Source organism: Triturus cristatus, chromosome 11 (assembly GCF_964204655.1).
Source record: "Triturus cristatus chromosome 11, aTriCri1.1, whole genome shotgun sequence".
Classification (NCBI taxonomy): Eukaryota; Metazoa; Chordata; class Amphibia; order Caudata; family Salamandridae; genus Triturus; species Triturus cristatus.
The window spans coordinates 691,354,275-691,378,191 of record NC_140594.1 but is presented as its reverse complement, the minus strand read 5'-3'; positions in this window follow the sequence as shown (position 1 = coordinate 691,378,191).

Sequence of the window (23,917 nt, the reverse complement as noted above, 5' to 3'; positions counted from 1 at the left end):
GGTCTGTGTGTATGCCATCACAGTCTCACTGTTGCTCTTCATGTTGTGTCTTGCTTCTAGTGCCCATCCTGCCTGACCTCCATGGCCATCTTGCTGCTCCTGCCATGCCCCCTTGCCCCCAGCCCTCTGTTTACATGTGCAGACCCCTACTCCCTCCCTCCTGGCTTGTCTGTTCCATTGTAATGCCCCTGATCCGTCCCTCCTGCCCTTTATGGTCTGTTATGCTGCAGCCTTCTCTCCTGTCTGTCCATTATGGTCAGCTAGCTACCATTGCCTCTTGCCCCTCTGTTCTCTGTTGTCCATGTGCATGGTCCTGTCCCCTCCCTCTTGCTTTCTATGGATTGTTGTGCTGCACTCCCGTCCTGCATGCCCTGTGTGGTGTATTGTGCTGCTGCAAACCCTGATGCCTGCCCTGCAGGGTCAGTTTGGTGCACCTCTCCATGTCTCTCCTGTCCTCTGTTATCCAAGTCCATGTCCCTATCCCATTTCCTTCCATGATCCAATGTACCATACTTGCGAACATTTTGAACTTGGTAAGAGGGAGATTTTGAAAAAAAACTGGGGTATTGATTTTCCCCTTTGAGTTACATTGAAAAAGAGGATATTGTAGACAGGAGACAGATCAAATAAAGCCCATTTGAGCTTAAAAACATTGGACGTTTCCTGGCTGAATCGGGTCTGTTGGCATGTATGGTTGTACTACCATTGCCTCTTCCTTCTGCCCACAATGGTCTATTACATTGCCACAGCCTTGAAGGAGGGTAGATTTTGTATCACAGGGGGCCCCTGGCCCGTTCTGTCCACACCTGAAGTATGAGACCCTTGTCCTTGCCCTGCCAGCCGCATTTGTAGGCCGTATTAAATTGACCAGCGGGTCCTGTGTTGCTATATAATTATCCTGAGACATCCTTACCACTCAGCCAGCATAAAACCCCTGTGTAGGCCCTTCTGTTCAATATGTAGGCCTCTTTGTTAAATTGACCATAGCTCTGCAATTTTAGTGTATAGCAGTCTGAAGGCAGGTCTGCGAGGCCTTCTGCTCCAAACTAGTAGCCCCCACCCTACCCGAGTGCTCCGTGCTCGGTATCAAAGTTCAACATCCCCCTGAAGCTGTCGACATACAGTAGGCTGCATCCTGGACTGGTACTTGCTTCCTGGGCAGGTTTCCCGCTTTTAAGTGGCAACCGCAGAGCCTCAAGTTAGGAGAACTGAGGAGATTTTATACATGAATATATTGAATTCCTGTACAATACCCATTATTTTCTGCTTGCTCTATGGAACTTACGATAAGCGATTGGCCTGAGAGACTGACCTTTTCACCCAGTCCATTGTCAGCATTAAGTGGGTAAATGACGAAATGTCTGGTAAAATCTGCAGACGAAGCTTTTGGGTAGCATATGTAGGTAGATGTAGCGTGCAAAGGAGCCCACAAAATGATATAAAAAGGGAGCACCCACAGATATCGACGGACAACCTCGCCGTCTGCATGTAGGTTAACAGGCTGTGCAGGTTTTCCCCAAGAACTGGGAGCTCTTGTCTTCCTTTTCTTAAAATGTCTTGCTCGGCTTTGCTTGAAGTATCTTATTCTACTTTACCTATATGAAATGTCATGTTATGTTTAACCATTGTTCTCTTTACTTTTGCATTTAAAAGATGTTGTATTGTAATTGCAGGAATGCTTGCTCTAAGAGTAAATGTGAGTGTCCCTAGGTAACATTTTCCTTGGTGTAACTTGTTTCTCATGATGCATTTATAGATGTGTTTTCTCTCTCTCTCTGTCAGTCCATTAATTGAGATACAGAGAATATCATGACAGCTGTATGATTATCTGGATTCTGTATTTTGTACTTTAGGTCTCTATTCTGCGGTTTCTTTGAAGTTGCATCTTCTCATTAAACTGCCATTGTATTCTGCCTCCAATTCCATGTCTCATATGTCTGTTTTCTTCATTTTTGGAGCAAGCGTTCCTAGGCACCCCGGCTCAAATTAAGGTGCCCCTTTTGTCCCTGACTCACTCTCCTGCTCAGTTCTGTGGTGGCTCCCGGGGCTCTGGGGACCGCCCCTAGCTTCCTTGACCCGTAATAGATCTTCCCTCCAACAGCCTCTCTTGCAAGTCCTGTATTGTTGGTTTGTTGCCCCTGCCCCCCTTTCCACTGCCCTCCATAGTCTGTTGTGCTTCCACGGCCCTTCCTGCCTGCTCAGTGTGGTTAAATTGTTGCCTTTGCACCCTCCTACCTGCCTTCAATTTTCAGAGTCCGTGCCCCTGGCCTCTGCCTCTCAACAGTATCCTAATGAACAACTAGATTGCTAACATTCTATATTTATTACAAAAGTGTGGAGCGCCTGACATCATCTTGATGTAATCAAAACTGTAATACCTAGAGCATTCCTTTAGGAATTACATATATGAGAGGGTCTTATTGGCATCAAAATTATGGTTAGTGCTCTAAAAGACTAAAATAAGGACATATTTTCTGAGTTTTCAAATAGCGACAAAGCACTTTTAAATTATTTGTTATCTTTATGTTTTTTTATCTAGTTGACAACTTGATTAAATGTTGCACTTAGGGGAGAGGATGTGGTGTTACTTCCAGAACTGCAGACTTTGCAACTGGGGAACCAGGTTGAAGTTTCTGCTTCAGCTCGACATTCTGTGATTCTGGTCAAATCACTTAGTCTCCCCATGTCTACAACCAAAATGAATTTGTTCTTGTGTGATGTAACCAATGCTCATGTAAAGCACTCCAATACCTGACAAGTCTGCACTATATAACACTGCAAAAACACAAAATAATAAGTGTTTTGCACACTTCTGTCATTGGGCTATATTTGGGCTATATCTGGGTGATTTTGGGCTACATTTGGGCTCTTTTGTCTCCGGTGGCCATCTTGGGAGATTTATTTGTTATGAAGTTTCCTAATTTCCTCATGTACTGCAGTCTCCTCAGTCGGAAATGCTTTCAGTTTTTTACTTTGATTCCATCATGAAGGTATTCAGATATGTCACACATTTGCCATGAATTCTGAATGTTAGCACTCTAGTTGCTCATTAGATCACTGTAGTAAAACTACTGCTCACCATGGAAGTCTGCTCCTGGTATTAAAAGTGCATGTTTCAGTCTGCATGTCAGAATTTTTTAATGAAATAGAAGAGGATTTGAGAAGTCACTCAAAATGTGCCCTCATTTTCTTTCTTCAGCATTAATCATAATTTCTATGGCAAAATGAACCCCCTCATTGTGTTCCTTTTTAAATTAAATGTTTTAAGTGTTACCAGTTTATTCCAATCAAGATGGCTTCAGGTGTGCCATACTTTTGTCATAATGAAGACAGTAAGTGCTCTAGTTGTTTTTAAGAACATTCTTGGACATTCTGTCATTGGGCTATACTTGGGCTACATCTGGGTGATATTTGGGCTACATTTGGGCTCTTTTGTCTCTGGTGGCCATCTTGGGAGACTTATTTGTTATGAAGTTTCCTAATTTCCTCATTTACTGCAGTCTCCTCAGTAGGAAATACTTTCAGTTTTTTACTTTGATTCCATCAAGAAGGCATTCAAATGTGTCACACATTTGCCATAAAATCAGAATGTTAGCACTCTTTTTGCTCATTAGATCACTGTAGTAAAGCTACTGCTCACCAGGGAAAACTGCTGCTGGTATTGAAAGTGCATGTTTCAGTCTGCATGCCAGGATTTGAGAAGTCACTCAAAATGTGCCCTAATTTTTCTTTATGCAGCACTAATCATACTTTTTATGGAAAAATGAACCACCTCATTTTGTTCCTTTTTAAATTAAATGTTTTAAGAGTTACCACTTTAATCCAAGCAAGATGGCTTCAGGTGTGCCATACATTTATCATAAGTAGGACGGTTAGCGCTCTAGTAGTTCTTTGGAACACTCTGGAAAGCTGCAGTAGAACACAAAGGAATCAACTGACAGTCTCTGCCCTTGTTGGATGTACATGTTTTACTGAGAATGTCAGACTTCATTCTCACATGACTGAGAAAGATAATGTGAATTTACAGAAAATAAGCTCTCAGTTTAGCTTATAGATCACCTTCCAAACCTCTGTGGTAAAAGCATGAGAAAATATTTTTCTCTCAATCATGATATCCCAGCAGAAGGCTTTTTCACATGGTGAAATCACCTTAGAACATACCACAATTCCTAAAATGAGTATGGTGCCATCAACAAATGATTTATAATGTAACTAAAGTCTTAAAATCTTCTATTAACTGCAATGCTTTTTAATGAGGTGCTATCATGTATATTGGTCCCAAGATGGCTGCCAACACTTCTTGGATGAAGTGCTGACAGCCAATCAGATCTCAGGATGAGATGTGTGGTTAGGCTCCGCCCACATATATATATTGATTTAAATGCTATTTTCTCAGGAACTACTGAACAGATTTACACCAGACCTACAAAAGGCACTTCCTTGACCTGAGGACTACCTCTCTGCCAAATTTCAAGTAACTCTGTTCAGCCGTTCGGGCTGTAGCTGTGTCTAAAGGTCCTATGGAAAAATGCATGGGAAAAACGCGTTTTGGGACCCCCCTTTTTTCTCAGCCCCCGCTTGACGAATCCCCCCGAGACTTTCAGGGTAGGAGCGGAGCGTAGCGCCCCACCTATTTTGAAAATTTCGCGAGGATTCATCGACCGGCGCCAAAGTTATTCCAAATAGAATGTTGCGGATTTCCTATGGAAACAGGGTCCTAACTATAACTATCTACTGGCGACCGCCAGTAGATAATATATATATATATATATATGTATATATATATATATATATATATATATATATATATATAAACAGTCCTTTCTGCTCTATATATATATATATATATTTTTTTTTTTAATAATATTTTTAGCAAGTGTGTTTTGGGGATTTAAAATATGTTATATGTTATATTATAAATTTGTCAATTTATTTAATATTTTGGAAATGATTTGTTAATATATGCTTTTTATATTTGTAAATTTTACAAACTAACCAAAAAATGTAAAATACTATTAAATACATATTTTAATATTATTACATTTTATATATATATATATATACACACACATACGCCCACATATATATGTATGTGTTTTTATTTCTATATAGTATTAAATATTATTTACATGTATTTCATTTACTTCAAATTAATGTTATATATTAAAATATTTGATTTACTTTTTTAAACTCTAGATATATTTTATACAAATACATTAATATTTTTTAATGTTTTTTAACGCTCTTAGTGTCAAAATATATTTTTGGGGATATTTTTACAAGTATAGGGGCACAAGATTTTTGTAATCGATTTTTTTGCCCCATATTTTTGTTTCACAATATTGTTGTTTTTTTTATTGTGCCAGTAATCCGCCAATAGAGAACGTGCTTCTAGGTCACAGTAAAGGGGTATGGATCCCATGCCTAGCATTGCAGCATATGAAGGGCACTCACAAGAAATTTGTATCTAACCCACACAGCCCAATATTTAGTCCATGTTAGGTATCTTTTTGGTCTAATCAAGATGAGTATTCTATCCTTTATCTCCCCTCCCACGTTTGGTAATATGAGAGAGTGGAATGATAAGGCAAGGTAGTAGCACTCCTTCCTTTATTTTGAACACTGTGATTCATAGTTATTGAGGATAATGACCTACATACTTTCATAGGGTGGTCTATGGGCTTTTGATTATGCTTTCGGTTGCACGGAGCAACCGCCCATGACTCCAGGTACTCGCTGTGGATACAGAGATTTGTGCGAAAATGTTCTAATCACTGACATCTTAAGGATTTGTGGGGCCTGGGCAAAGAATATTTTGGGCCCCCTGTTAGGAAGAACTTTGAATTTATTATCCCTTTTCGGTTCATCCAAGCCCTGTGATGTTCAATTATAGTTAACTGTTCAGAAATGAGAGCCTGGACAAACAGCTGAAAGCTCAACCTGCATGAGGTCCATCATCCAAATAATAGCAAATGAAAGTCTCAACAAGCTTTGACTAAGCCATTTCTTTTTGCGTTTGGACCTAGATCTTTTTAGTACCACTGCTACATTTTAAATGGAATTCAGCGTCTAACCAGCTTGTTAATTCCATTGTAGGAACACCATGCCAAGGGTGACATGCTTGATGTTTAGTGCATAACATTAAAATAAGTCCAATACACATCGCACGTTTGACATTGAAGATTATTTGCAGAATAATTGTAATCACAAATATATGCAATTTCACTACTGGCATTCTTGCTGCAGCAGTGAAAAGCAAAGGGCTGCTCTAAGGATTTTTACCATTCCATTAGTTGAAATCTAATTACATTTTCCCTATTTCACTTCTTCTTGTTTATCCCTCTTGCCCTCTTGAAATGTGTGCGCTAGACAGTTACCTGTGGTGGTGCTGAGTAAAAGAAATTGGATGGAGAGGATTACAGGAGATGGGCAAAGATATAAAGATGTGAAATAGAGGGAGAGGGAGAAGAGAAAGAGATGATATAGAAAGATAGATACGGACAAAGGGACAGAAATAAAGTAAACAGAGAAAGGTGAGGTACCAGGCAGAAATATAAAGGGTTGTAGAAAGAGGACCTATAGAGACAGATAGAGATGTACCGAATAGGTAGCGTTTTGGAATGTGGTAAAGACAGAAATAGGGAGTAGGAAATGTAGAAAGAAAAAGAGAAGTGCAGTACTCCAAGTGGTGAGGTAGAGGTAGAGAGAAAGGTAATGCAGAAAAATGTGAATTGGAGAAAAGTAAAGGCACCAAAAGGTAGACATTAAAACTTGATGGAAAAAAAAGATGCAAGTTACATAGGATGCGCAAACTGAGAAGAGGTATGGAAAAAAAAATGTCAGTTAAAGAGTATTAGGGAAGAGAGAAAAGTAGCGAGAGGGGTAAAGGCTAGTAAGAGAAATGTGGTGTGTCGCAAAAAGGTGAAGTTGCAAGATGTGAAATAGAGAGAGGTAGAGAGTACAAAACAAGAGATGTGTGAGAGGAAGTGACAGGGAAGTAGAGTGATCCATAGAGAAAGAGGTTGAGAGTGATAGCTGAGATGGAAGGGGTGAGTTGTAATAAGAGAAAGATATGTGTTTGTATGAGAAAGATTCTGAAATATAGAGAAAGAAGAAGACAGAGGAGTTAATAGAGAAAAAAGATTAGGGGAAGCTGGAAATTGGTAAGATGATTAGAGAAGTGAAGGAAAGTGAAAAGAGATAGAATGAGAATAAGGAAAGTTGGAGAGGTGAGGTAAATTAACAGCAAAAGGTTGGGTAGTCTGGGTGGGTGAACCCGTAATATTTAAAAACCCAAAATATTACCTCAACAGTACGCCCACTAATTGAAGAATAGGAGAAGGTTTTGAACCCCCGTTTAATGAGGCAAAGTGCCCTCGCGATGAGGCACCTTTCAACATATTAAAAATGCAGTCAATCAATCACTTTATTTCGGCTCAAAGAACCATAAAAGTACAAAAAATACCCAGTAAAATCATGTAAAACATATAAGAATAAGAGCATAGTTCATTACAGTAATTACCATAATCAATTCGAAACCAAAATACATTCCTTTGAAACAGATACAATAAGGTATACCCTCATGCGATCTCTGCTACCAGACAGCAAAAACCTCAGTAAGAGTCCAAAACATGGACTCAAGAGTGGGTCCGATATGCCATCCAGATAGATATTATAAACCTTCCAGGTTAAAAAGTAAAGTGCATAGTGCAAAAAATCCTTGAGAACATGTGTGAGATCAAGGGGGGGGACCCTGGTGGCAATACACTCTCACTAACATACTTCACCCTCATTTGCCAGATTGAAATGAATAACTTTGAGACTGAGTACACAATGCTGCTTCTATTATCTGACATGCAGACTCTCAGTGCATGGCATCTGTCTCTGAGCCCAAACAGCCGACATAGAGGGGCAATCCACTGAGCACGCCGCTTAACATAAGCGCTATAGAAAAGTAAAGTCAATTAACTGACTACCTACTCAATAATTCTAGTTAAGGAATACATGTTAAAGATGTAATACAAACTTCAAAAGGTATGGTACAGAGATCATAAATCCAAGAGCATAAAATCAAATGCTGTAAAGGCTCAGATATGTAGGGCATTACAGAACAATGTACAAATCAGTAAAATTCTGAGTCCCAAATGAGCAGCAAAATCAATTAAGAAATGGACAGGATCCTTAGTAACATTGGAAAGTCTTCTGGCTCACCCACAAAATCTTCTCTGTAACCAAAATAGAAAGTGCAGATTGAGCATGATTTGAGCAAAAGATTTTCAGTTTCAACAAATCAGAGCACATTATAAAATGTCATATTGCCTTAGCACCTAGGCACTATCCCACTACATGAATTTTGATTCTGCCCACTCTGTGCTACCGTCATCACTAGTTGACAGGACAAACTTGTTACATGGACAACAACAAACTATTACAAATGAATATGGTACAGTGAGTTTGCGAATGGTTCTTGGGGAAAGCAACATTTCTGTGACCATGTTGGACAGTTTTAATTGAGATCAACAACAACTGCTTCAATGGATATAAATGAACATGACTCTGCTCGACTGCATGCTGCAGATATAATGAACATCATACATACTGAAGGAGATATCCATTCAGGAATAAATGGTGACTATGCTTAAATTGAGGCCTAGTTAACATGAGCAAATAATACACGTTTCACTATATGCCATAGGAAATTAATTTCAAGTGTGTGCAATAGCATTTTGTCACTGTGCACATGTATTATCAAGAGTAAATCCATGTTCTTAGTGTTGATAAAAATACATAAAAGGATCTAATGCACAAATACTCTGACAGTAGTGAGAGGGATATAAGGTGGCAAGAGAAGTGAGGGGAGTAGAGTGGAGAAGGGGCTGATAGGAAAGGTAGTAGAGACATGGAGAGACCAATAGAAAGGTGAGGTAAAGATATGGATGAGTTTGTGTGAGAAGTGAAGTTGATAGAGTAGAGATACAGGGAGGCCAGATGTAAACAAATAAAAAGAAAGAGCAGGCAGGTACAGAAAGGGATCAGGTAGAGAAAGGTGTCAGATAGGCAGAGCTGATTATAAGTCATAGATATAGATGTAGGCACATAGAGTTACAGATAGAGGTCATGCGAAAGAGATTAAGTTGAGTGAGGTATTTTTGGTATATTGAGAGAGAGGAGCGGTAGACCAATGTGAGGTAGAGGGAACTGACATAAAGAGCTGAGGCTACTTGGGGGTATATTTACAAAGCGGTAGTGCCACCAGATCGTCACTTTTAGCGACATTCTGGTTGCGCTGTGTCCTTCTCCATATCTACTGCTGCCTTGTAAATACAGCCCCTTTGCCCGCATCACTTTGTATGAAAGGGGCACGCAATGGGTGTTGCTGTGGGCATTCCATAACAATGACCATTGCTTTTTGACTCTGCCCCCGATTTACAAGGATATGTAAATCTGCGGGAGTACTAAAAACTAACGCCATGCAATAGCAGGCATTAGAATGGTGAAACAAGGAGAAATATTTTTATTTCTCCTTGTTTTTGCTTTTCCTACATGTGCTGCATTCTGCAGGACACATCGAAAGAGCAAAATGCCTTTAATGATTGTTAATGTGCAAGAAGGTGTCTCTTCCTGCACATAAACAATGATTAAAATAAGGACGATTTGCTACTTCTATGTGTGCTGCATTCTGCAGCACACATAGGGGCCTGTTACAAGTTTTTGGCGGAGTGGTGGCACAGCAGTGCAAACCGCCACATCACTGCCCCACCAAAGCTTTGGCCACTTGCCAGATTATGACGTTATAGAAGTCTGGCAGGTGGGCGGCATGGCAGTCCCATGGCGGTGCCTCTTTTAATTGTGGCGGTGACCTTAAAATAGAATCTGGAATGGAACCACACTACAAGGTTCCTGCAAGGCATGGACTTGAAAGTCCATGCCATGCAGTAACCTATGTGCATGCACACAGGGGGCACATGTTATGCCCCCCTGTGTGCATGCACATGTGGTTGAGGCACAAGGGGGACCTGTAGGGCCTTTGTTTCCTCTCCACCACGGTTTTCATGGTGGTGGAACTTGTGATGTGCTTGGCTGGACCGTCGCGGTCCTGCCAAGCATATTGCAGCCTCTAACCGCTGCTCCTACGCCAGGGAACGGCAGTTCCCTTGATGGAGCTAGTGGTCCCAGTGTGGTCCCATTGCCCGAGTCCTAATCGGGTGGTCAGACCGCCGGTGCTGGTGTGGCTGCTATCTGCCACAGCTGCACCACTACGAGTCTGGTGGTCCTTGAACCGCAAGACTCATAATAGGGCCCATAGAAGTAACAAATCGCCATTATTGATTGTTTATGTGCAGGAAGGGGCACCTTCCTGCACACAAACAACAATTCCCTGCAACTCTGACACCCTTGCACTATGGTGCAAGGGTGCCTGTGTTGGTGATAGGCAGCTAATGCCAGCGCTAGGAAAAACACAGGGGTGCACCCTATTCTTGTAAATACAGCGTAATCCCTGCATTTTGGAAATGTCGGAGAGAGGCGCTGCCAAATATGTCACAGCTCCGCACTCCGACATTTCTTTGTAAATATGCCCCATAGAGTATTAAAGAGAGTGTGTGTTAAGAAAGTGAGTTAAGATATAAAAGGTGAGTTGAAGTATAGAGAGATAAATGGTGCAGAAAAACAATTTTTCTATTTACTTGCCACCAACTGCCTTGGAACAGGAAAGAAAAGGCTTGGCAGGCCAGGCATGCATAGTAAGGGGCAGATGTATTATTTTTTGTGTACAATGCAGCACTGATCGGCAGACCGTAAAGAAAGCAGGACAGAGCCATTTTCATTAAAAATGGCCTGCTGCTGCTCACTTGTGCACAGGTGCACAAACAGGCTACCTAGTGCCATGCACAACCTTCGCAGCAAGGTGCAGATGTGTGTGGGTGCTGTATAGCATAGGATTTGTCCTGGAAGTGTACCCTTTCAGTACAAAATCCTAAACCTAGGAAAATTCTTTAATATTCCACGGATTGTATGTGTATTCTTAGAATATGCTGATGATATTGACCTAATGGACTATGCAAAATCTGGTCTCCAATGTGGCCTGAGTAAGCTCGATGAATATAATAAGGCCAACGCCCTCAAAATTGATCAGGTTAAGACCAAGGTCCTGATTTTTGTTTGCTGTAAAAAAAACACATTTTTAACCTGGAGCATTAGGTCCACGAGATCAAATCGACACCCAAGTACAACTGCCTGGGGGTATAGTTCAGCGAGTCCTCTAGACCACTAATCCACCTAGCCGCCCTGAAAAAGAGAGCCGGAGCTATAACACACAGCTCAACACGTCTCAGTCAGACCCTGAGCAGCGTCTCTGCCAATCCCATATTAAAGGTGATAGAAGCCACCCTTCTTCCTGCCCTAAGCTATGGGCACCAGGCTTTCCCTGAGACATGTGCAGCCAGTCTTGATAGCACCCAAAATATGACTTACAAACAATTTTTTGACTCCACAAACACACACGCGGGGCAAGATTACGACTCGAGCTGGGACTTTCAAGACAATCTCTTATTTGCGAGGCCGATACACTGAAATACTACATAAGGGTAGTAAAAGTCCCAGACAACACCCTTAAAGCCCGCCTAAAAGAAACCTTAGAGAGTCCCGGGAACTCATGGAACCGACAAATCGAAAAGGCTATAAGATCTCTACGAATTGACGAATCAGCGCTAAAATCAGACTCCATTTCTTATGCAGTCTGGAAAAGGACTATAAACAAGCAGGTGAGACAGAGCTCGTACCAGCAGGATCTCTGGACTCTAAAAAAGTCAACTACTCTGTCTGTTTTGAACTATTCCTATCTCCCAGGGTTATAGGAACCATACCTCTCAGACAGCTTAAACGCACTGGCTCGCATGAACATCATGTTTATGCACCTCCTAGGCCTGCGTATCATCGATTTTAACCAACGGGCCCCATGTGGTGAGGAGAGGGCCTGCAGACTATGTAACTATAGGTCTGAATCGTGGCTCCATCTCCTGTGATGCTGTCCTTCCTCTGACGCCCTCAGGAGACCTCTTCTAAAGCCAATATACCTAAAAAAAGGGCATCTAGACATGCTTGGAGGCAGTAGCACTTCTTTTACCCAAACAGACACTCAAACGCTTGCAAGGTGCGGAAAATTTGTGAGAATCCTGGAAGACTTACTTTTCCCTCATCCAGTCCTTCCAAACCAGTTTCTATTCATCAAAAACGTATAGCTAATTACTTTATGGTTTGCCCTAGAGTTTTATTAACACACAAAACTACTTTATACGTCTTAACTTCAAATGTAATGTTTTTTTCTTAGCAGGGCTACTGTATAAGAACGCCTTTCATGAATAATGATTTTACCTTAATTTTAATAGGTAGTGTGACTATTGCTAACCAAGGTTGTATCGAAGGTCTTTTACTGCAATGGATTTAAGTAACTATGCAAAGAATATAATAAATACACTACAATACAAATATAGGGCAGACCACATGAAATATGTGGACTCTTTGGATAAATTAAAACAATTCTCCATTTTCCTGCATGCTTCAGGGAAGTGTTATTTTTTTACGTAAAGCCCAATCTGGCTATTTTAGTAGATCAGTCTTTGCACCAGAAACTGTCTGTGCTTTGCTAATCAGATCAAGTTACACTCAAATAATGCACTCTTGACGCAAAGTGGCGCAAAACAGCACAAAGAGCTATGGGGCATATCAACAACAACCGGCGATAATTATCTCTAAGCGCACTTAGCGCTAGGATAATTATCGCCGGCTAGCGTGAATTTTTATCGCTGAGATAGCGTGCTATTAGCAATGCTTATCTCAATAGCGATAAAAATCCTCACGCTAACAGGCTAACGTGAGATTATCGCTGGAAACCCAGCGATAATCTCACGTTACCTTGTTGATAGGAGGCAAACTTAGCCATGGTATCCTCCTTCCATTGGATATCATGGCTAAGTCAGAAAAATACCAGACGTAAAAAAGCAGCGTTAACCGCTGCTTTTTTTGTCTCTAACAGGGTTAGCGACATTATTGATAATAGGAGATATGTCGCTTAGCGACATTTCTCCTATTATTTTACTCTGGAACGCCCCCTTTGCATCTCATTAGAGATGCAAGGGGAAGCGTAGAGTAAAAGGGTGCTAACATGCAAATTTGCATGTTAGCACCCTGTTGTTGATAGGGCGCTAGTTTTATCTCTTCTTTTTTGGCTTTTAAAGCCAAAAAAGCAGAGATAAAGCCCTTGTTGATATGCCCCTATTTGCGCTGAGAAAAAAGCACCTTTCCAATGCAAAATACGTTTTGCTCTGGAAAATAAACACCCTTGAATGAGTCTATGTTGATTTGCATCACATTTGTGGCGTTATCTTGAAGAAAGCCCTTAGTACATCTGGCCCTACATTTTCTGTTAGGCATACTTGATTGTCGAGTTCTAAAAAGACGCTGCTTTTTATGAGCAACGTTATAATGTCAAGAATTTCAACTGTCCCATCACTTTACCATGAACCCCTTCAGAAGGTGGGTGGCTGGGCAATTGCCCCCTTTGTCAATGCTGTAAAATGTCTCTGGTTCTAATGCAGATATTGTCTTTTCTAATCCCTGGCAGCTTCATGAGGCACTTTGGATCTTATGCAGTTTTACGAGATGTACATATTAACACTGGGTTTCAATTTCTTGATTTCTTTATATGTATATTTTAACTTGTAATAATTAGGACCTAATACGCATACAAACAAAAATTTGGTATGTGGTCGAATCAAACGCCTCTCTGAATGGTGTGCGAACATTTATAAAAATCTAACCAAATCAATATGTAGAAATAGGAAAGGTGTCAACCTAATAATGTAATTTTGCTACGATCAGGTGTGTTTCCAGTGTAGGGAAAAGAACGCGTATTATGTTCTAAGGGGCCGCCACTAAACTGTATTTTCTTCTGTAGATCTGCCTTCCAGCGAACGCTTTGATGTTCCTAAACCCTGCACATGCGTGAGCGAGCTTTCAGAGCAGCCGGGTCCCCGCTTCAGCGTCATTCTCAACAGAACGAATCCTTTCAAAAGTAGCCTTTTTTCTTCCCGACTGCTTTATTTATGAATAAATAATCTGCTTTGCCGAGGATAAATCACACCGTTCTCCGCGAGCTGACACTTTAAGTGAGCTTGTTACTTCTCCTTTATCCAGCCATGATTGATGGTTGGCCGAGTTCACACAATCTCTCTTTTTCAAACCAGTGCCCTCTCGCTCGGATTTCTTTCCCCCCTCGCCCGCCCTCTATTCACTGGTTCTCGACTCACTCTCCTTCTGACTCCCTTCGCCCTCTATTTCGGTCATTCGAATCATCGGTCTTGCAATCTTTACTTTTCCATCACTCCTCCTTTCTCCTTAATGGTTTCCCCTCATGCGCACTGTTTTTTTTCTCGGTAGTACACGCGCATGAGTTCCAGCTGGTATTACTTGCTTTCATTCGATTTCTTGTCTCTCTCTTAACATTGCTTTACCTTCATCTGTAAAATACTCCTCCTTCTCCTTGACTTTCCTTTCTCCATTCCCTCTTCGACGTCACTCCTCCACCTGCTCTAATTCCTTTCATCTCTTTTTGCCTTATTTCCTGCTCACCAGTTGTCTTTCCCTTTTCTCTTTTAGAGTTTGTTTTATCTGTCACTAATTCTCCTCCATTATCTGTATTCTTCTGTTTTTTCTTTTCACTCTCCCCTCTCTCCCTTTATCCGCTCTCCTATGGCTTCTCAAACTCGCTCAGATTTACTATTCTTCATTTCTTTCTATGGTTCTGCCTTTGCTGCGGATTTCCTCTCTCTATACTTTAATACCAAGAGCCATATTATTTTAGGAAAAAAGAGTAACTTGATTGTGTAGGAAGCTGGGTTTCTGTTGCAGTAACCCCCGCACTTTGTGCCAGACTACTGATGCACTTTGACTTGATGGGCCCTGGGTCCCTGCCAATCAGGTTCCCGCCGGAGCCTGTGCTCTTTCCCAAAAACTGTATATTGTACCCCCAATTGGCACCTCTCTGGTCACATGCCAGTCCCTTGTAAAAGGTACCATGGGTACCAAGGGCACTGTGGCCAGGGAAGGCCTCTAAGGGCTGCAACACTTATTGTGCCACCCTTAGAGGCCCGTACCTTTACACAAGCACACACTGCCATTGCAGGCTGTGTGTTTTAGTGCAGAACCAAAGTGAAGAGTCGACATGGCACATGTGTGCCATGCCTACAACCCACTGCCATGGCATAGGTCAGCCACCTCTCTAACTGGGTGCATTATACCAGTGGTGAGGGTACAGGTGCATGAGCCCTGTGCCCCTACAGTGTCTAGACCAATTCCAAGACATTGTAAGTGCAGTAATGCCATTAAGAGTATATGGTGCTGGGAGTTTGTCATTACGAACTCCACAGCACCATAATGGCTTTGCTGAAATCTGGGAAATTTGGTATCAAACTTCTCAGCACTTTAAACCCACACTGATGCCACTGTGGGATTTAATGAAAATGCACTCATATGCCCCCTGAAAAACGACCAGCCTCTGGTGGGTTCCCTGACTGGTACACACTAGGCTGCCACCAACCATGAGACATGTTTCTGGACCCCTGGGGAGGGAGCCTTCACTTCCTGAGACCAGAATCAAAGCCTTTCCTAGGAGGAGGTGGTCACACCTACCCCAGGCCAGGCAGAGCCATCTGTGGCAGGGGAGCTTCAAAGGACTTGCAGCCTTTGTAATGTGGCGCCCAGCCTCTCCTTCTATCAGGAGCAGGCCCCCTTCCTGTTTTCCCTCCTTTTCGGCGGGAAGACAGGCGGGAAAATGTTGCCAGCCCAGAAGGTGTGCCCACCTTTGCCAATCCCACCCCTCAGGTGGGGGAGGCGAGGTGAAGCCCACTCTTCAGTGCCCTCCAAGATGGCAGCCACTCCCCAGTCAGGATTAGGGATTGTGCTCACTCCCCCACGTGGGGTGAGCACACCAAGGGTGTAGTCACCCTAAGGTCAGTAGCCCATTGGCTACTGACCTCGAGACCCCTAAAATGCCACCTGCATACAGTATTTAGGGGGCAGCCCTGAACCAAGAAGTCAGACAAGCAACAACCAAGAAGAAAAGAAGAAGGAGGACCAAACAGCTATGTCGAAGCTAAGAAAAGGAGGACACCCACTGACTTGGCCCCAGCCCTACCGGCCTGTCCCCACCTCGAACCTGCAGAAGCAAAATTCCGGTGTGTCCTGCAGCCAGCAACCTCAAAAACCCCAAGGACCTGCCCTGCCTTCCAAGGAAAAGACTTTGTCTCCCGTGATCACAGGATTTGTTCACCCACAGTCTCCAGCTTTTCCAAAATCTGCGAGTCTGCACCACTCTGCACATGTCACCCACGGCCCAAGTTTGAGTGGCCCAACACCACGAGTAGGTATCCCCGGCAATCCAGACCCAAGATCCAGTGATCCCTGACCTGCCTCAAACCTCCAGCCGATGCCTACATCCTCAATCCGGAAGGTCGCCCTAACCACGACAAGGAGCTGGTAAGAAAATCTGACCCTAAAAGACACCATTGCATCCAATGTCCCATGGCCTTGGGTGGCCCAACCAACAGTGTCTAATCAACCCCCAGCATCCCAACTTACCTCTCCAAGTGGTGGTCGCTCCCTGAAGACCTTCGTCCCCGAGCCTGCAGTGTTTTTGCAAACCATAGAATCCCCATTGAAAGTAACAGGGCACCTGATGACAAAACAGCACCCTGCACCCGGCCGCCCTAGTGCCGTTGAGGGTGTACCTTTGGTGCTAACTTGAACCCCCATTTGCCATGAGCTCAAGTCCAGGAGCTTTGCTCCTACAACCTTGTGGCCTGCTCTTGGGCAGCCACAAACCAGAAGCCCCCTGTACCTCATTGGATAACATTGGGCCATAACACTCTGCACCCGGCCACCCTAGTACAGCTGAGGGTGCTATGAGACTGCACCCTTGACCCTGGGGGACCCCTGAGTCTAACCCCAGAGACCCAACTCCCACAACAAAGTGCATATCTCTGAACCGATAACACTATTTTCTCACATAGGATAACATTGACTGTTTTCTATGAAAAAGTTTCAAAGTGTGGAGTTGGAAAATCTATAAAAGTCTCTAAAACTGTAACCAAATAACCAAAATGCTTTTACTTACCTGTTTACAGGAAATGTCCCAGCGCAGCATCCAGGTATACTACACTGTGTGAGAAAAGTAATCTGTGAAGTAATCTACTTGACATCCTATTGAAAAGCCAATACAAAGTATATGGACAATATTTCAAAATATTGCATTACCAGTAATTCTACTGTAATCAAACCAAAGTATATATATAACTGCAATTCAAACTGTATTATTACTGCAAAGTATGAATCACTTACCTAAGCCAGGCTTGCTTGGCTCTAGGAAATAAAATGACTAAAAGAATATTTTTATACAAAACCAATTGGTCTGAAGTTCAGTCTTTGAGTGTGTGCAAATCATTTGCTGATTGAGTGTGCACAACAAATGCTTAACCCTACCCTCTGATAAAGCCTTACTGCTCACCCACACTACCACAAATAGAGAGTAAGGTGCTATCTACTTTTACCTCTGCCTACCTTTGGGGTTTCACTGGACTCTGTGCACACTCTACCTCACTTTGGTATATTATATACAGAGCCAGCTTCCTACTGATAGGCCAAAGTGAACCTCAGGAAAATCATATACATTGTTACAGTGGCTTACGAAGGACTCCATTCAGAACACAAATCAATCATTATAGAGGCACATGAATTCACTACAAACTTAATGCATTTTCAGACTCATACCGTACGAAAAAGTACACCTTACTGTGTGGGTGCACCTGGTCCCTTAGTAGCAAAGCTCTTTTAGGTCGAGCCTACCAGACAGCATGGGCCATCTGGTTGTGAAAAACATATTGTGGGATTACCAAGAACAGGCCGGAGCATGTAGCACACCCATGGCTTACCACAGGCTAGCTTTATTGTCATGCTAATTTGCTTGCTTTCTATTCAGTGACATCATTTGTTTCAACCTGTCCATCTTACGTTTGACCCTACCTTGGAGCATAAACTATTTACCATCTCTTTGATTGGCTGGCTCCTATGCTTCTTCTGCTCGTTTTTAGGGAACTACTTTTTTCTTTTTGGTAAAGGAGCTATTAAAAGTGCATGTGTTTTCCAGCTATCTTCCTGGAGCGTTTCTCCCCATACGTGGATGTCTTGCTTATGTGCTTCTTCCCTCTCACCCCAACCTGTGTTGCTCTCTCTTGCCTGTGTGTTTCTCTCCCATGCTTCACATTGCTCTTTCGCCCAAATGATTCTACTTTTGCCACTGTGTTCTTTCACTTGTGTTGCTTCTACCCCTGCCTGCTGTGTTGTCTTAATCCCTCCTCTACTCGCTACCTTCTCCCCACTCATTAGTTTTAAATGTTATTTTAAAGTGCTTTGCACTAAATTTTCAAAAGCTTTTGACTACTTTTTATTTAATTTTCTGATGCCTCTCGGATCAGTAATAAAGAGGGAAAAAAATGCCTGCATCCTTTTTTAGTCGCACAGATGAGTGTTGAACGGTGCTGGACTGTTCCTGTGGGGATCAGGGTCAAGGCTGATTTGCATATGGCTGGGTCCAAACTGGGGTGGTGTGGTGAGCAAAAGAACAATGGAATAAACCCAGATCTTTGTGACTGGGGATGAATGTTTGCATTGTTCAGCATTCCGTCCATCATTTGTTCCATTTGCAAATAAGTGTGAGTCAAATCTTCTCTTATGTACATTTTTAGTGATGGCGAATTTTGGTGTGTCTTCATGGAGGAATATTTAATTGGTTATAAAATTGTGTGATATTAGGCAAACATGTAGCTCTAACATTGAGGCACTGCATACATTCATATAGAGCATCATGAAACACTAAATATTGATGTGAGCAAAGAATACAGGTCCTTCTCTTTACTGATTAATATTGTCCCCTGTAATTGGCTGAGTTTCAAGGCTGGGAGCATGAATATATTTTAAGTAGCAGTTGGAGCAGATGGAAGTGGCAGAGGCAGGCAGAAGCACTTCCTTTCTTCCATACTGTGGGTTTCATTTCACTGCCCCTTTAGGCCTATTGAGTGTTCTCCAATGACTTTTATGCCCATAGTGAGTCAAATAACAGGCAGTGGACCTTTGCTTCAAACTCACAAAAAGTGATGGGAGGAATGCTTGCACTAAGTATAATCACTGGCACATTCTCAGGGTAGCATTGCAACCCATCATGATTATGCCCACCATGTCTCCTCAATTTGGACACTGCCTTATGCAAAGCAATCTGGACTCTGCTGCAATCGGAACAATCCAGCCCTAAATGCCAGGTCGGGTCCTCCCTGAATTTGAACCCAAGTCCCCCAAGACCATATTCTCTCTGATTTGGGATATACAGTCAGATGGTTCCAGTGGCACAGTGAGCAGGGGACCCACATCTGGGTATACCCTTGGCCGCTTAGTACACAACACCAAACAAACAAAAGGTGGTAGGAGCTTTTTCGGCTATTTTCTTATTTGACTGAACCACTTTTCTACTCTTTGACACTCTTGTCCCAAGATGTAACAGGTGGAGGCTGCATGCCTCTTCAGTGCTATGTTGCTTCCCTCCTGTATATGTTACCACAACATTGCATACACCTACATTAACATTATATGCACCTTTAACATATCGTGAGGTCTAAGCTCTGCACTGTTAAAAGCCTATGTCTTGGCACTCCCTGATTCATCATACAACATATTTAGTAAATCCAAAGAGGTTCAGCAATATGTCTCCTCCACTTTTGCTCCAAAGAACACATGATGGTAGTCCTTCAAGCACACCACTGGAAACCTGTATCTAGTTGTTAAATGTTCAAAGCAATTTGCATTGTTCACTGAGGCTTTCAAGGGTAAGGACCACTATCCCTACAAAATATTAAGCAAAACAAACAAAGCAGGTCACTGTGCTCAAGGCTAGCATCATCAGGTCACCATATTGTATTGTAATAAGAGGAAGCTAGGAGGCTCTGTTTTCTCGGTACAACCCATCACACTTTGGAACTCATTGCCAGCCGAGAGTCAAAGCATCCAGGAGAGATTAAAGTTAGGAAAAGATGATAAAATATGCTTTCTCAAGATAATTACACCAGCCACTGACCCTGGCATACAACACAGAAGGGTTACCTTTCTACCCCGTTAGCCACAACCCATACCTGTAAAACTGTCCTGACCTGCACACCACACTGATAAGACAGACATAGGCACCCAACCCAAATGGGGGAGCTCCACCCAGCATACCTTCTCAATGACCACGACATATGGACTGAATTTTAAAATCAATTTTCGGAGTGCCTTCTGCCACTCTGCACCCGAAGACCAGCAAACTTCATAATGACATAGAGGACACTAACTTAATCCCTCCGAAATTGACAGCCTTAGGGAGTGCTAAAATTCATAGACCGCTTCAATGACTATTGCAATATAAATGGCCTGGAAATTAATTCTATCAAGACAAAATAGATGACCTTGAAGCCTGCATAATTCTCTCAGGAAAAACATTACAGTCCAAAACCAACAGTTGGATTATGTGCCTAATTTTAGTTTTCTGTGTGTCACACTAGACAGGAAATTGTCCTGGAAACAACATTTAATTAGAACCAAAACTGTCCTGTTACAAAATTCCATGGGCATTGCAAAAAAGCATCAATCTACCAAATCTAAAGCAATGTCACCAGCCTTGGAGGGTTACAAATATAGCGCCCAAACTGCTGCTCTTTATGGGATGGAATTGTGGGGGGGGGGAACAACTTGGAATCACTCACTCCGGACGAAAATAAATTTGTAACAGCGTTACTTCACCTACCAAACCGTACACCAATTACACCAGTGTACAATGATATCAGCATAAAGAGAATAGTACAGCAAGCCAAATTAAGACTTCTACTCTTTTGGGTCCATCCATGGATCACTGAAGGACTCCCTCACTACAAAGAGGGATTAAAGGGAATTCGAGGGATAGATAGCCATGCTAAATTTCCTTCGCTCCATCATGTTCAGACCTGGTTTCATAAACTGGGTCTGAGCTGCTTTTGGGATACCCCCAATCAACTAACAATCCACTCTAAGAAGGTCTTGAAAAACTCTTTTTGGGACTACATATTAAACAGCGTTCAGAGCAGTTCCAGTGAAGGTAGGCTCACTACACAATTCCTGAGTGTTAAACTGCTCCCAGGTTTCAAATCTTATTTAGATAATGTACAACCACAACTGGCAAAATCATTAAACATGAAGTTTTGTTTCAATATTTTCCAGATCAAATCAACCACAATTAGATGTGAGGAAATTGGATTTTCAATCACGATCGTATTGAGCCGCCATTTTGTGTTCCGCCGCCATTTTGTATTGCCCTCACTCAGGCAGCACGACGAACAAAGTCTTTTCTGCTTTTCCTGCAATATTGTGTCAAAATAGCCTTGTGCCTCTGTTTACAAAGCTGGTGTTAGAGACTGGTCGAGTACACTAATCCCTGTCTGGTTTTTCTAATCCCCGTCTTAACTATCTGTTGGTTCACACTATTCTCTCCTGATTTTATCTTATCTTCTGGCCTTCGCTGTCCTCCGCTCGTATTCTCTCGTTTCACAACTGTCCTCCAAAACACACAAACGTATCTCGCCACCTGCAAGTCAGTAACAGACATGTTAATACCTTAACCTGTGGGAGGGGTGGCAAACACAGTTGGAGGAGAGACTTCTTCGGGTTACTCGATACTTATGTTTTCCAATCCTTTCCATTGGCTCTGACTTACTTCTAGACTATTCTTATTGGTTTTTCATGTATGTCTTGGGAGTGTTCTTGGTTAATGTATATGTCACCTATGTACTATAAAAGATTGTGCGCCACGGAGTGAAGTGGCAGTCTCCTGAGAACATACCGTGTGTACTTCTAGGACAACTGTACTAGCTGCAGCTAATAAAATCTGATCTTTTACGCCGACAGAGTGTCCCCGTGTCTCTGTTAGCTGAAGCAGGTGAACCCAGGAGATTAAGGCGTACCCTGTGCCGCCAGACCCATAAGGTTTCCGGTTCTTCAGATGGTCATCTGGTAATTTTGCTGAGGGGGAGGCCTATTGCACAGTATGCACTTTAAATCCGTAAGAAAATATTGCATGTGTTGTTCTTTTGTCCAATATACGGATATGTACCATATTACAGTTTTTGCTCTTAGTAGATACCTTTTTGCTGTATATTTAGTACACATGAAAAAAGACTAGACATTTTAACCATTAAATTAAAATACGATCATGTTACCTTATTAACTGGTTTTAGTGTTACTTCGTTTTAAAGAATTTGTGATGAACTATAATTGTTTTAAAATCGGTATTTGTGTTTTTGTATTATATGAAATGTTCTATTGTATTTAAGGTTTCCAACCGAAATAAAAGCTATTTTGATTGACAGACCTAGTAAACATTGTCCATCCTACATGTATTCATGAGATGGAGGACAGTAACTCTAGTCATTATGGTGGTCTTCTGTCTTAATTTGATATAATTAATTAATGCTCCCATACAGCAAATGCCAATTGATTGCCTCTTCCCTAATTGTCAATAAAAGAGGCATACAGTGTATGAAAGGATCTGTGGAACCTTGCTGCCAACTGAATTGGCACCGACACAGGCTATGCCAGTTTACTTAACTAGATACCAATGCAAATTAGACAAGCACACTGTAACTTGCCGGCCAACCTGAGTTCCTAAGACAGACAAACCTGTGTGTCCCAAATAGTGAAATACTCTGAGCACTGATATCCTATAACGAGTATTGTCAACTAAAAAACACTTTTTATCCCTGTAACTAAAATAGTCTGAGGGATGTAGTATTATATTACTTTTGTAAATTTGCCATTGGAGCAGAAGATTACTAAAGAAAATGGCACCATTTCTATTTTTTTATTAAAAAAAAAAAAAGTCTACAACGATCTGTGTTTTAAAAAAAGGCTTGAGCGAGCTACACAAATGTGCCCTTAATGATTTTAGAATTTTATTACATTTCTAGAAATATATAAACAATAGCAATATATAGCTTTCGATGTTGACCCATGGTTTTCATACTTGTTTCCACCACAAACCACAAGTAAGTAGAAATCATAAAAAAATAGGAAAAATCGACCACAATTTACAATTTTTATTAACTTTGCTATTTTTTTACAACTCTGGTTTCTTCTAAAAGCTGGGAAGATGATGATAGGAAAGGAAGCCTATCGTCGACGATAATTTTGGACACAAAAAAAGATAAACTTGCTAAGCTCTTTAGAAAGCCCTTTTTTGCCTGTCCATCCCCTACATTTCACCTGTTGCTGGATATGAAATTTGTGCTGCTGGTGTTGAAACTCTGTGCACCTTAACCCAGCTAACCAGTGGCAAAGTGCCTGTGCTCCTCCTTTAAACTCAGCCAAATTTGCATACTTCAGACTGGTATATTTAACGTACCTATAGGTCCTTAGTATATGGCACAAAATGTACTTGAGGCTTATAAGATAAATGTCATTAGTAGACTGCAGCACCTCTTGTGCCATCCATTATGGTGACAGTGTAAAACATGGCGGAAGGCCTACCATTATATCCAGAATGTGGCAGTTAATCACTCCAGTTTGATCTGTCAAAATAAAGCCTTTTGAAAGGTCAAAACCTTCCTTTTAAATATTTATAGGTCAGCCCTATTTGGTTCTTATGCAGGATGCTTGGCATTTAAAAGTAGGACATGTAAAATTTAATGTAAGCATGTCGTTACAGTCATTACCACTCAAAAGTTATTTTTCATTGTTGCAGGGTTAGCTTTCCTACGTAGACAACCAGAGTACAGGTTAAAATCCTAACACTGTATCTCAGGAGTGAGCAAAA